This window comes from Leiobunum rupestre, chromosome 9 (genome assembly GCF_980474605.1).
Source record: "Leiobunum rupestre chromosome 9, qqLeiRupe1.1.hap1, whole genome shotgun sequence".
Lineage (NCBI taxonomy): Eukaryota > Metazoa > Arthropoda > Arachnida > Opiliones > Sclerosomatidae > Leiobunum > Leiobunum rupestre.
In genome coordinates, this window is record NC_143392.1 from 53,010,900 (window position 1) to 53,020,234 (window position 9,335).

Sequence of the window (9,335 nt, forward strand, 5' to 3'; positions counted from 1 at the left end):
GAATGATTTAGAAGTGAGCTCTTTTCTAAAGTCGAAGATTCCTCGGTAAGTTGTCACTGAGTAGGAGCTCTTCATTATTCCGGATACTTCGAAAACGAGCAGCATTGATCCTAGTGACCAAATGGAAATTAAGATTTTTTTAAATTTCTTAAACTAAAAGAGAAGTTTTATTGTCTTGTTAGTATATGATTAAATTTCGATTTGTGCGTCGAAATTCAAAAAAATGAACTACGTCACGACCTGTACCACGTTCATATCTATGTATGAAAATATAACTTCAAAATTGGTTCAGTCGCTATTGAGAAATTACGTCCTTGACACAGCTCCGTAGAAATCGACGGCATGGAAGTTTTACTTTTTTAACTCGTAAATAATTAAAGTTTGTCCTACTATTTTCAAAGTTAAAAATTGAGCACCCGTTTCTGTTCAAGATATCAAAATTCATTTTTTACACCGACAACGTATTTAAGTAGTTGAGACACGAACTTAGACGCGTTTACTACTACAGTCACTGAAATTCACAATTTAAATTGGAGTAGCTCAATATAAGTAAAATAGCTTGAAATGATTCCTTAGACGTAATTTTTACAACCCTTCCTTAGATAATCGCTATTAAACAACCGATATTTTGGAAGTTTAAACAAATGTTGTTATGTCTAAAAAACTAAGATATACCAAAACACTAGATTAAATTTTTTTAAATAGCCTTCCTGAAAGTGGAGGTATAAGAGAGAGCTTGAAAATGAGCTTGAAACAATTTTTTTAATAATCATTAATCAGCTTCCTAATGCCTTAAATCAAATATCCTCTTCACACTCAATTTCGGTACTACCTTATATAGTTATTTAAAGATCGTAGTTTTTTGCTCAATTTCAAACCTTATCCCACGTTCAATTTTAGAACTAAGTTATTATAAAACCGTCAATATAGGACCGTAGCTATTTGTTTTTTTTTAAGCTTACTCTCGCGTTAAATTTCGTAACTATCATAGATAGTATAGGACTTGAGTTATTTGTTGATTTTTAAACCGTCTTATGACGTTCAATTTCGTAATTTTCTTTACTATTATAGGGCCGTAGTTATTTGCTCATTATTAAACATTTTCCCTACGTTCAATAACGGTATTATCTTAGTTATTATAGAAACATTGTTATATGTAAATTTTAAACCTCCTTCCCACGTTCAATTTCGGTACTACCTTAGATATTTTATGCCCGTTGTTATTTATTTATTTCAAATTCTCCTTTTCACGTTCAATTTCGGTACTACCTTAGATATTTTATGCCCGTTGTTATTTATTTATTTCAAATTCTCCTTTTCACGTTCAATTTCGGTACTACCTTAGATATTTTATGCCCGTTGTTATTTATTTATTTCAAATTCTCCTTTTCACGTTCAATTTCGGTACTACCTTAGATATTTTATGCCCGTTGTTATTTATTTATTTCAAATTCTCCTTTTCACGTTCAATTTCGGTACTATCTTAGTAAATAAAGAACTTTAGTTATTTTCTCATTTTCAAACCTTCCCACGTGCAATTTCGATACTATAATAGTAATTATAGGAAAGTATTTATTCATTCTTCTCACGCTCAATATCGTAACTTTCTTAGGTAATTAAATTAGAAACATCCTCGCCACCTTCAATTTCGGTACTATCCTAATAATTATAGACCTTTAGTTATTTGTTTATTTAGTTACATCCTTTCCACGTTCAATTTCGATAATTTATTAGTTTTTATAGGAAAGTAGTTGGTTGGTCATTTTGAAACCTTCCCATGTACAATTTTGGTAGTATCTTAGTTCATACAAATCTGCAGTTATGTATTTATTTTAAAACCACCTTCCCACGTTTAATTTAAGGTTATATCTTAGTTATTATAGGACAGTAGGTTTTTGTACATTTTGAAACTTCTTTCACATTTTTAATTTCGGTATTATCTTAGTTTATATAAAACTGTAATTATTTGATTATTTTGAAACCTTCCCGCTTTAAATTTTGGTACTATCTTAGTTATAAGAGGACCACAGTTATTTCTTCATTTTGAAATCTTACAACGTTCAATTCCGTTACAATATTAGCTATTAAAGATCCGAAGTGATTAATAAAATTTGAAACATCATTACCATCTTAGTTACTATCTCATTTGAAATTATCCTTTTAACGCTCAATTTCGGTACTATCTTAGTAATTATAGAATCGTTATTACTTGCTCATTTTTACAACTTGTTCTGACGTTCAATTTTGGGTAATATCTTAGTTTTTATTGGACCACATTTATTTTTGATACATTTGTGGTTAACATTTTTTTCCAGAAAATTGAAATTTGTTGACAATCCCTTTTTAAACTTTAAGGGCTTTAAAAAAGGTCATTTTGTAAAATATATCGTTTAATAATTTTACTCGAACTAATTTTTTGAGCTTCTAATAAACATTTAAATTAACCACGTATTAGGTTTTAACTGATTCATCTTTCCTTTATCGTGGGTCGCAGTTGATCGAAGCTGTCTGACGTGACTTCTTATTTGAAGGCTCTCTGCGAAATTTAAAGTTTCCAAATAACGTTGTATATCTAAAAGTTCAAAAATTAAGGCATGGTAAATTATAATTACATTGAAGAAATCCACGTAATATACAAACAACAATATTTTATTAACTGTACGCGTAAACGTCAACGCGAAACATAATATTTTATAAACCATATTGTATATTTGAAAAAAATGACTACTTACCTAAAAACTTATGAACTTCTGCTAATACGTTTCTTAAGGATTTTTACCTCCCCTAGTAGGAGTAATACAACCACCGTGTCTGTCGGTGCGTATATCCTTCTGTCCGGGCTGCGAACGCTTTCGCATTTTGGGAATAAAGTGTAATCGCTGCGTACGCAGTTTCTTGGAATTAGAGAAAAGGTTTTTCCAAACGCGCCCTCTTTTGTCATTGGGTGTCTTATAATTTTCTTTTGTGAATTGTGAGTGAACGTGAATAATCTTCAACGTTTGGGACGGACCGAGTGCTGAGGGTTACGGTAAACGTTTCAACGTCCAAATGACAGGGTTTCCACCCAATGTTCACTGTATACGTCTTATTAACAATTTGGGATAATATCGGGTGGGAATTGAACCCGAGCCCTCCTACATGACAGGCGAATGTTCTATCACAGAACCACCGATACATGTTACGCTTCATTGAAAATTATAAACTCAGCTTAGCGGAAGAGTATATTAAAAATTTTAAAGTTTACATTTTTCACGTATGAAATTTTAAACGTCAAATCTTGTTTTAGCGCAGGCAGCAGAGATAAGACGGTTAAAGGGTAGAACCCGTGGATGGTCCACTTACGTCGTTAGTTAGTTTATGTAATTTATTTACGGGTTTTCTTATTGACTTCGGTATCGTTGTTGTATTACTGTGGTGGCGTTGGTTTAACGTTTATTGATATACGAGCTGTCGTTTAGACAAGCGGCTTTCTGTGCTTTGTTAATGGTAAGGTTTTTCTTCTTGTTTATACATTTGTTGTAGATATTTGGACATCTACGATTCCTAAGCAGTCATTGATTTCCATTATATGATATTGGAAATTGGACGGCATTGGTCTTTTTTACGCGGTATGGGTCACAACGTCAACAGGAAGTCTACGAGTCGTCCACTACCAGATGTCGAACATAGCTATTCTACGGTATCTTCATCAATGGCGACTGTTGAAATAACATGAGCGTTAAAGATGCGGGAAGTATTTCGTAAGCGAGATAAAAACCAATACGCTCTGTAGATATTTCATTCATTAAAATTTCCTTCGTATTATATTTAACTGGTAAACTTGTTCTGTAAATAGGGTTAAATTCAATTGCGCATTGTAACTACTAAATTTATAATATTCTGAATAAATTATTTTAATTTTAATTAAAATTTTATACCGGGCGGGATTGAACCGGGATTACGTTTTTAGTAAATAACTCTGAATTGCGGAGATATATCTTTAAGGGTCAACTCGAGAAATTAATACCACTAGGGGCGATTCTTCCGAGAAGAGGTATATTTTGGCTTGCCAACTTGTTATCTATTTTGTATCCTTACGTATTGCGCAAAAAACACAAGTAACTTGTAACATAAAAAAGATAAATAACGGTACGCGATTTTGAGAAAAAAATGAAATAATATGAAAGAGTTAAAATTACATTAGCCTCGCAAAAAAATGTTTGTTCTGTTTTTTTTTACTTGGAAATGTTTTCTTATTTCTTAGTAAAAAATCTTTTGTCAACCATTATTTTTCTAATGGATTGGCGATGGTTTTCAATGCCCTGTTCTGAAAGGAAATTTATAGTTCCTCGCTCTGAAAGCGGGCTATATTTGGCCACGTAGTTTCGATGTATTGTAGAAGTTCGATTTGTTTGGCTATATATAGTTCTTCAGCTAAAGGAACGCTGAAGTCTTGAGTTTCTTTTTTGGGTGCTAAATAACCTCTGTGCAATTATTTCCCAATTTACGACAATTGACCCGAAATTTATTGGACTGTTTATTTTTGGACTTGCGGTATTTGTGAGATTATTTTTGAAAGTTTTTTGGCCACCCTTTAGGTGAACCATTCCTTCATTATTTTTCCTTTGTTTTGGCGGCGGTGTTAGATTTCATCATGGCTATTGCTCCGCAACGCCAGTTAACGGTTTCAGTTTACCCGCCCAAGTCAGTCGGTTTCGTTGATCTTGCTCGTGAATTCGAGGCTATGTTTGGCCCTGGCGCCGTTTGTTGTATCCAGCCGATGCCTTTCGACCGCTTTGATGTCTCGTTCACCTCGCAACATTTCTTTAATACCATGATGGACTCTGGCACGATGACTGTGAAAGGTCACGTCTGCCCAATCTCTTCCCTCGACGCCCGGCGGGTCACCCTCTTCTTGAAGGGGGCTCCAGGCAACGCCGATGCCGCTTCCATCGCTACACGCTTACGTGAATTTGGTGAAGTTATCTCCTGGGAGTTCGTCATGAACCCGGATCTTCCTTCCCGAAACAACGGGACCAGGAAGATCCAATTTCTGATGCGCCACCGAATCCCAAATATCATCGAAGGCTCGAACAAGGCTAGGTGGACCATCACTTACGGTGGTGTCGAGTTTCTATGTTTCAAATGCCGCAAGCCGGGTCACGTGGCCTCTGGATGTAAGGAGCGTGGCCGCCGTTCTACTTGCTCTGAATCTACTGTGGATGGCGCAAGTCAAGATCCTGCGACCATTGATCCTGCTCGTTAGGACAATGTTTCCCGACATGCATCGACTGCAGCTACCGGCTCCGATCCATCGTCAGTTTCGCATCTATTCCGTCCGCTAATGTAACCCTGGTTGCTTCAAATTCAACTTTATTTTTAATTTATTTAGCTTTCTTTGCCAACTGAGGCCATGTAATGTTTTTTCGTTTTCTGGAATAAACCAATTTCAGTATCTGTTCTTATCACCTTAATATCTGCTACGGGTTCCATCGGGGCCAAAGATATTAAGCTTAGTTTTGGACGACGGCGGAGAGGTCGGAGTTTGCTCCAACCCCGCCACGGATTGGCCTGGTATTGCAGATCTTCCAGGATCGGGCCACCTCTCGAGATAAATCAAAAATCAATGGCCCACTGGGCAACACAGCTTTGCTAGGCAATGTTATTCGGCTGGTTTTTACAGGTAACAGGGTTACCAGGAGATAAATATATAGAATCCCCTTCTGACGTCATAAAAGAGCAAAGTCGTCATTATGTAGTAGATAATTTTGAAGATTCGAACCGAATTGTTTTGACATTTTTTAACCTTAATTTTCGTATCCGATGATTAATTTGAGCTATTAAGCTTTTTTTCTTTAACCTAGGGTAGAGTTTACCAAATGATTCTTTCGTGTTATTCCGCTGCCGCCGCTCGTAGACTGCTTGGATAATTAATGATAAGTTACCTCGGTTTGCTGACAGATGGCATTCAGCGGTTAACCCGTTCAAGAGCGGACGACATTGCAGAGAGAGGTGAGGAGATATTAGATGGGGGAGTCCGCTGGTATTCAAACTGGTGAAAAGGCTTTGTGAGCTCACTTCCAGAGTGGTCTTATTTTTTGGTATTTGGCACTTCGGACTGGTTTTCCCCAGATTTCCGGGTTTTTTTTTCTCGTGGTCACGAAATAAGTTAAGTGATTTAGTTGCGTTAACCCTTGGTTATCTAGTTTTATTCATTAAGTTTGATTATTTAATTGCGTAATTATCGGCAGCCCTCCATAATTAAAACTTGCCTAATCGAATGCACCCTCTATGTACTATCATGCCACACAGAGATTTGTAATTTCACCATACTCCTTTAGCTGATAAAATTTCGACTTGTCTTGTATAAAACATAGATTTCTAGCTGGGGGCTAAGTTATCGGCAGCTTCCTATATTCGATATCAAGTATAAATACTTACCCATCTGTTAACTGAAGGAAATATATTTGAAGAATGTTTTAGTATCACTTTTAAAACAATGCGATACTTTGTTATCTGCATAGGGAAGCTTGCGTCCTGGTTCAGTTTTAAAACTTCTCGCTTAGCATAAGTTTATATGCATGGAATATGTGTCGTTTAAGATCAGTTCACAAGAACAAGATAATATTAAGATTTAGGTGGTACGTGGGGTGGCGGAGTGGTTAGCACTTTCGCCTCACAGCAAGAGGAGCCGGGTTCGATCCCAGCTTGTGGCACTTGGTGAAAACTCGGAGCAACTCCTTCTGCGTTGAGTTTGCAAGTTCTTTCCCCACTGGTTTAAGGGGTTTTCCCCGAGCTCTTCGGTTTCCCCTTCCATAAAAACTTGTTCAGGTTAACGGTAATAGTTAGTGTAGGGAGCTGTTGGCTCGATCGCGTGGCATGCAGGGATTGCCACCACCCTCCTACGCATTGTAACCCGGCCACCTGAATTAAAGGCTTCAAAAGTCGCTTGATGACTTAGGTGGTGCCTTGGGTATTAGCCTAGCTGATTATTATTATTATTAAAAAAAGTGTTTATAGTAAACTATATAAATTATTCGTATATGATCTACCTTCCAGCTGGTTTAATATTTCGGATTCAAATTGAAGTTAATAATAATAAGTGGCCAATTCCAGCCTCAGTGTAATTGCACTCTTTCCTGTACCTCTGTGCTTTTTGGAATGTCACTCAATTTCACATACAAACTGGGGATATGGAGACTGGATTTTTTATTGTGCTCGTGCCGTTACGACAATCACAACACAGTTCTGCCCTCTAGTCGAGAAATTACTCTTTTATTTTGCCATCTTGGTTGTTTTAATACGAGGAGTCATTTTTGCCTTGTAGGTATTGATTTGTTTAAAGTTTGATGGGCAAGATTTTGATTCTTAACTGCAAGATGATATAATATCGTTTTTAAAATTCGGAGACTGAATAATTGTAGATAATTTTTTCACATTGAAAGGGATCCTCTTTCTCTGGGAAAAAGTATTTTAAAATATTGTCCCACTTTCAGTTGAGGGTGGAAGTGAATAGTTTCAAAATCATATTTTTAATGAAGGGAAATACTTACAAATCACTTTGATCAATTACGTTTTTAATTTTCCCGAAGTCGCAATATGCAATGCACAGATATTACCCTCGAAAGAGTCAAACGCTAATAGAATATGTTATTTTGACGGATTGAAGTGATTTGTTTTTGTTGTTGTTTTTTTTAACACGATATTTTTAACAGCGTAATAGGATCGCCAAAAGTTTAATTTGCTTATAGAAAAAACTGTATTCAGCGCCCCTAGATGCTGCCACACCAGTGGAACCTGGGAAGGCCGCCCCGCCACCCCTGCCTAGCTACGGCCCTGAAGGGAGGTAACACGATCTTAGATATGTTTCGGTCGGGCACGGTCAAAACAGGTTTGATGAAATAAACTTTTCTATGTTTTTATTCATTCCTTAATTAGCTGACGTTACCTATTTTAGGTAAGATTATTACATTTTTATGGACCTGTAAGCAAATGAACCTTTTAAGTATCTTTTTAAAATTGAAACGGCGCAAAGTTACATTAACAATTCCATAAATAAATATCGATATTATCGAAATGATTTTTAACCAGTTTTACTAAACGGGGGATCGTATCGAAAGGCTTTGAAATAATTATGCCAAATAATTTCAATTGTCAACTTCTACCGCATGTAACAAGAGGGTTATGGTATCCCCAATCATTTCGTTTCTTAACCAATCAGAGGATATAAAAATGAAGCTTCACCTTTGCATCGATGCCCCTGGGAATGTTTTAAATGATTGTGAGAATGAAGCTTCATCTATTCCACGTCATAGAAAGTCGAGAAATTGGCTTTTTTGAATATTTCGTAGATTTTTCCTGTTCGGAACACCCTCATATCGTATCCTTAAGTTCAATATTACATTTTCATAATGAAACCTAAAATAATCCTTAAATACACTACTTGATCAAATATCAATGGCTGTAATTGGCAGTTTCAACTTTATATCGGTATTTCTGAATTTGATTTAACACTTCTTTATTCAGTATTATTCTATAATATATTAAATTCAATTTTCTTAATAAATCAAAATGCCACATAAGTTTGCAAATATGTTTGATATGTATCGATATTATTGAAAACAATTATAATATTTTATATCTAAAAATTGTATTTATAAAGAAAATTGTATATCTACTAAGCTAAATTACCAATTTAGTGGAAAAACTTGTATTTTGAAGATCTGTACTTTGGTAAAAATATTTAAACTATTAAAATATCGTTAATTCTTTTAGCTTTATAGTAGGTTTGATTTCGTAACAATTATATATGAAACTAGCTGGGGTACCCGATAATTCCCGGGGATATATGCCTATTTGTACAACCACGTAAAAGCCTCAGTGATGAAACTTCGATACATTCGAAACGAAAATAGAACGCTGCTAGCCTGCAATAACTGTCTCTACGCATGGCACCGTACCCAATATAACCAACAATATTAAGCAATTAATTGTTGACAACATAATAATTTGCCTTATTATATGCGGCCTAAAGTCGATAAAAGAGACTTTAAAAAAATTGCAATAATCTAAGATTTCCTCATGTAAATTCTTAAAGAACTAAGAAACTCGGTCTTTTGGATAAGATCAATGTGTAGTATCTTGTTTATAGCGGATATATGTAATTTTTAAATTAATCCAATTAATTTAAGTTATATTGCCATCCTTAACCGTCGAAAACCACAGTCAGGGTAAAATGAGATAGTATACCAAATGTGGTCGACCTAAGTTGAAAACTGTATATTCCTGTAGCGGACAAACATTTTTTATGTATCGCTTTCGTCACTATATACGTAGGAAATCAGATGTCCCACGCG

General features: G+C 35.5%; 1 non-coding gene across 1 annotated transcript; it reads left to right on the plus strand.

The window, feature by feature from the left end:
• The first annotated feature begins 5,397 nt into the window (after positions 1-5,397).
• LOC149930892 (U2 spliceosomal RNA) lies at positions 5,398-5,587 on the plus strand. Its single transcript, XR_016476571.1, has one exon. It is a non-coding gene; the product is annotated as a U2 spliceosomal RNA (small nuclear RNA).
• The last annotated feature ends 3,748 nt before the right edge of the window (positions 5,588-9,335 follow it).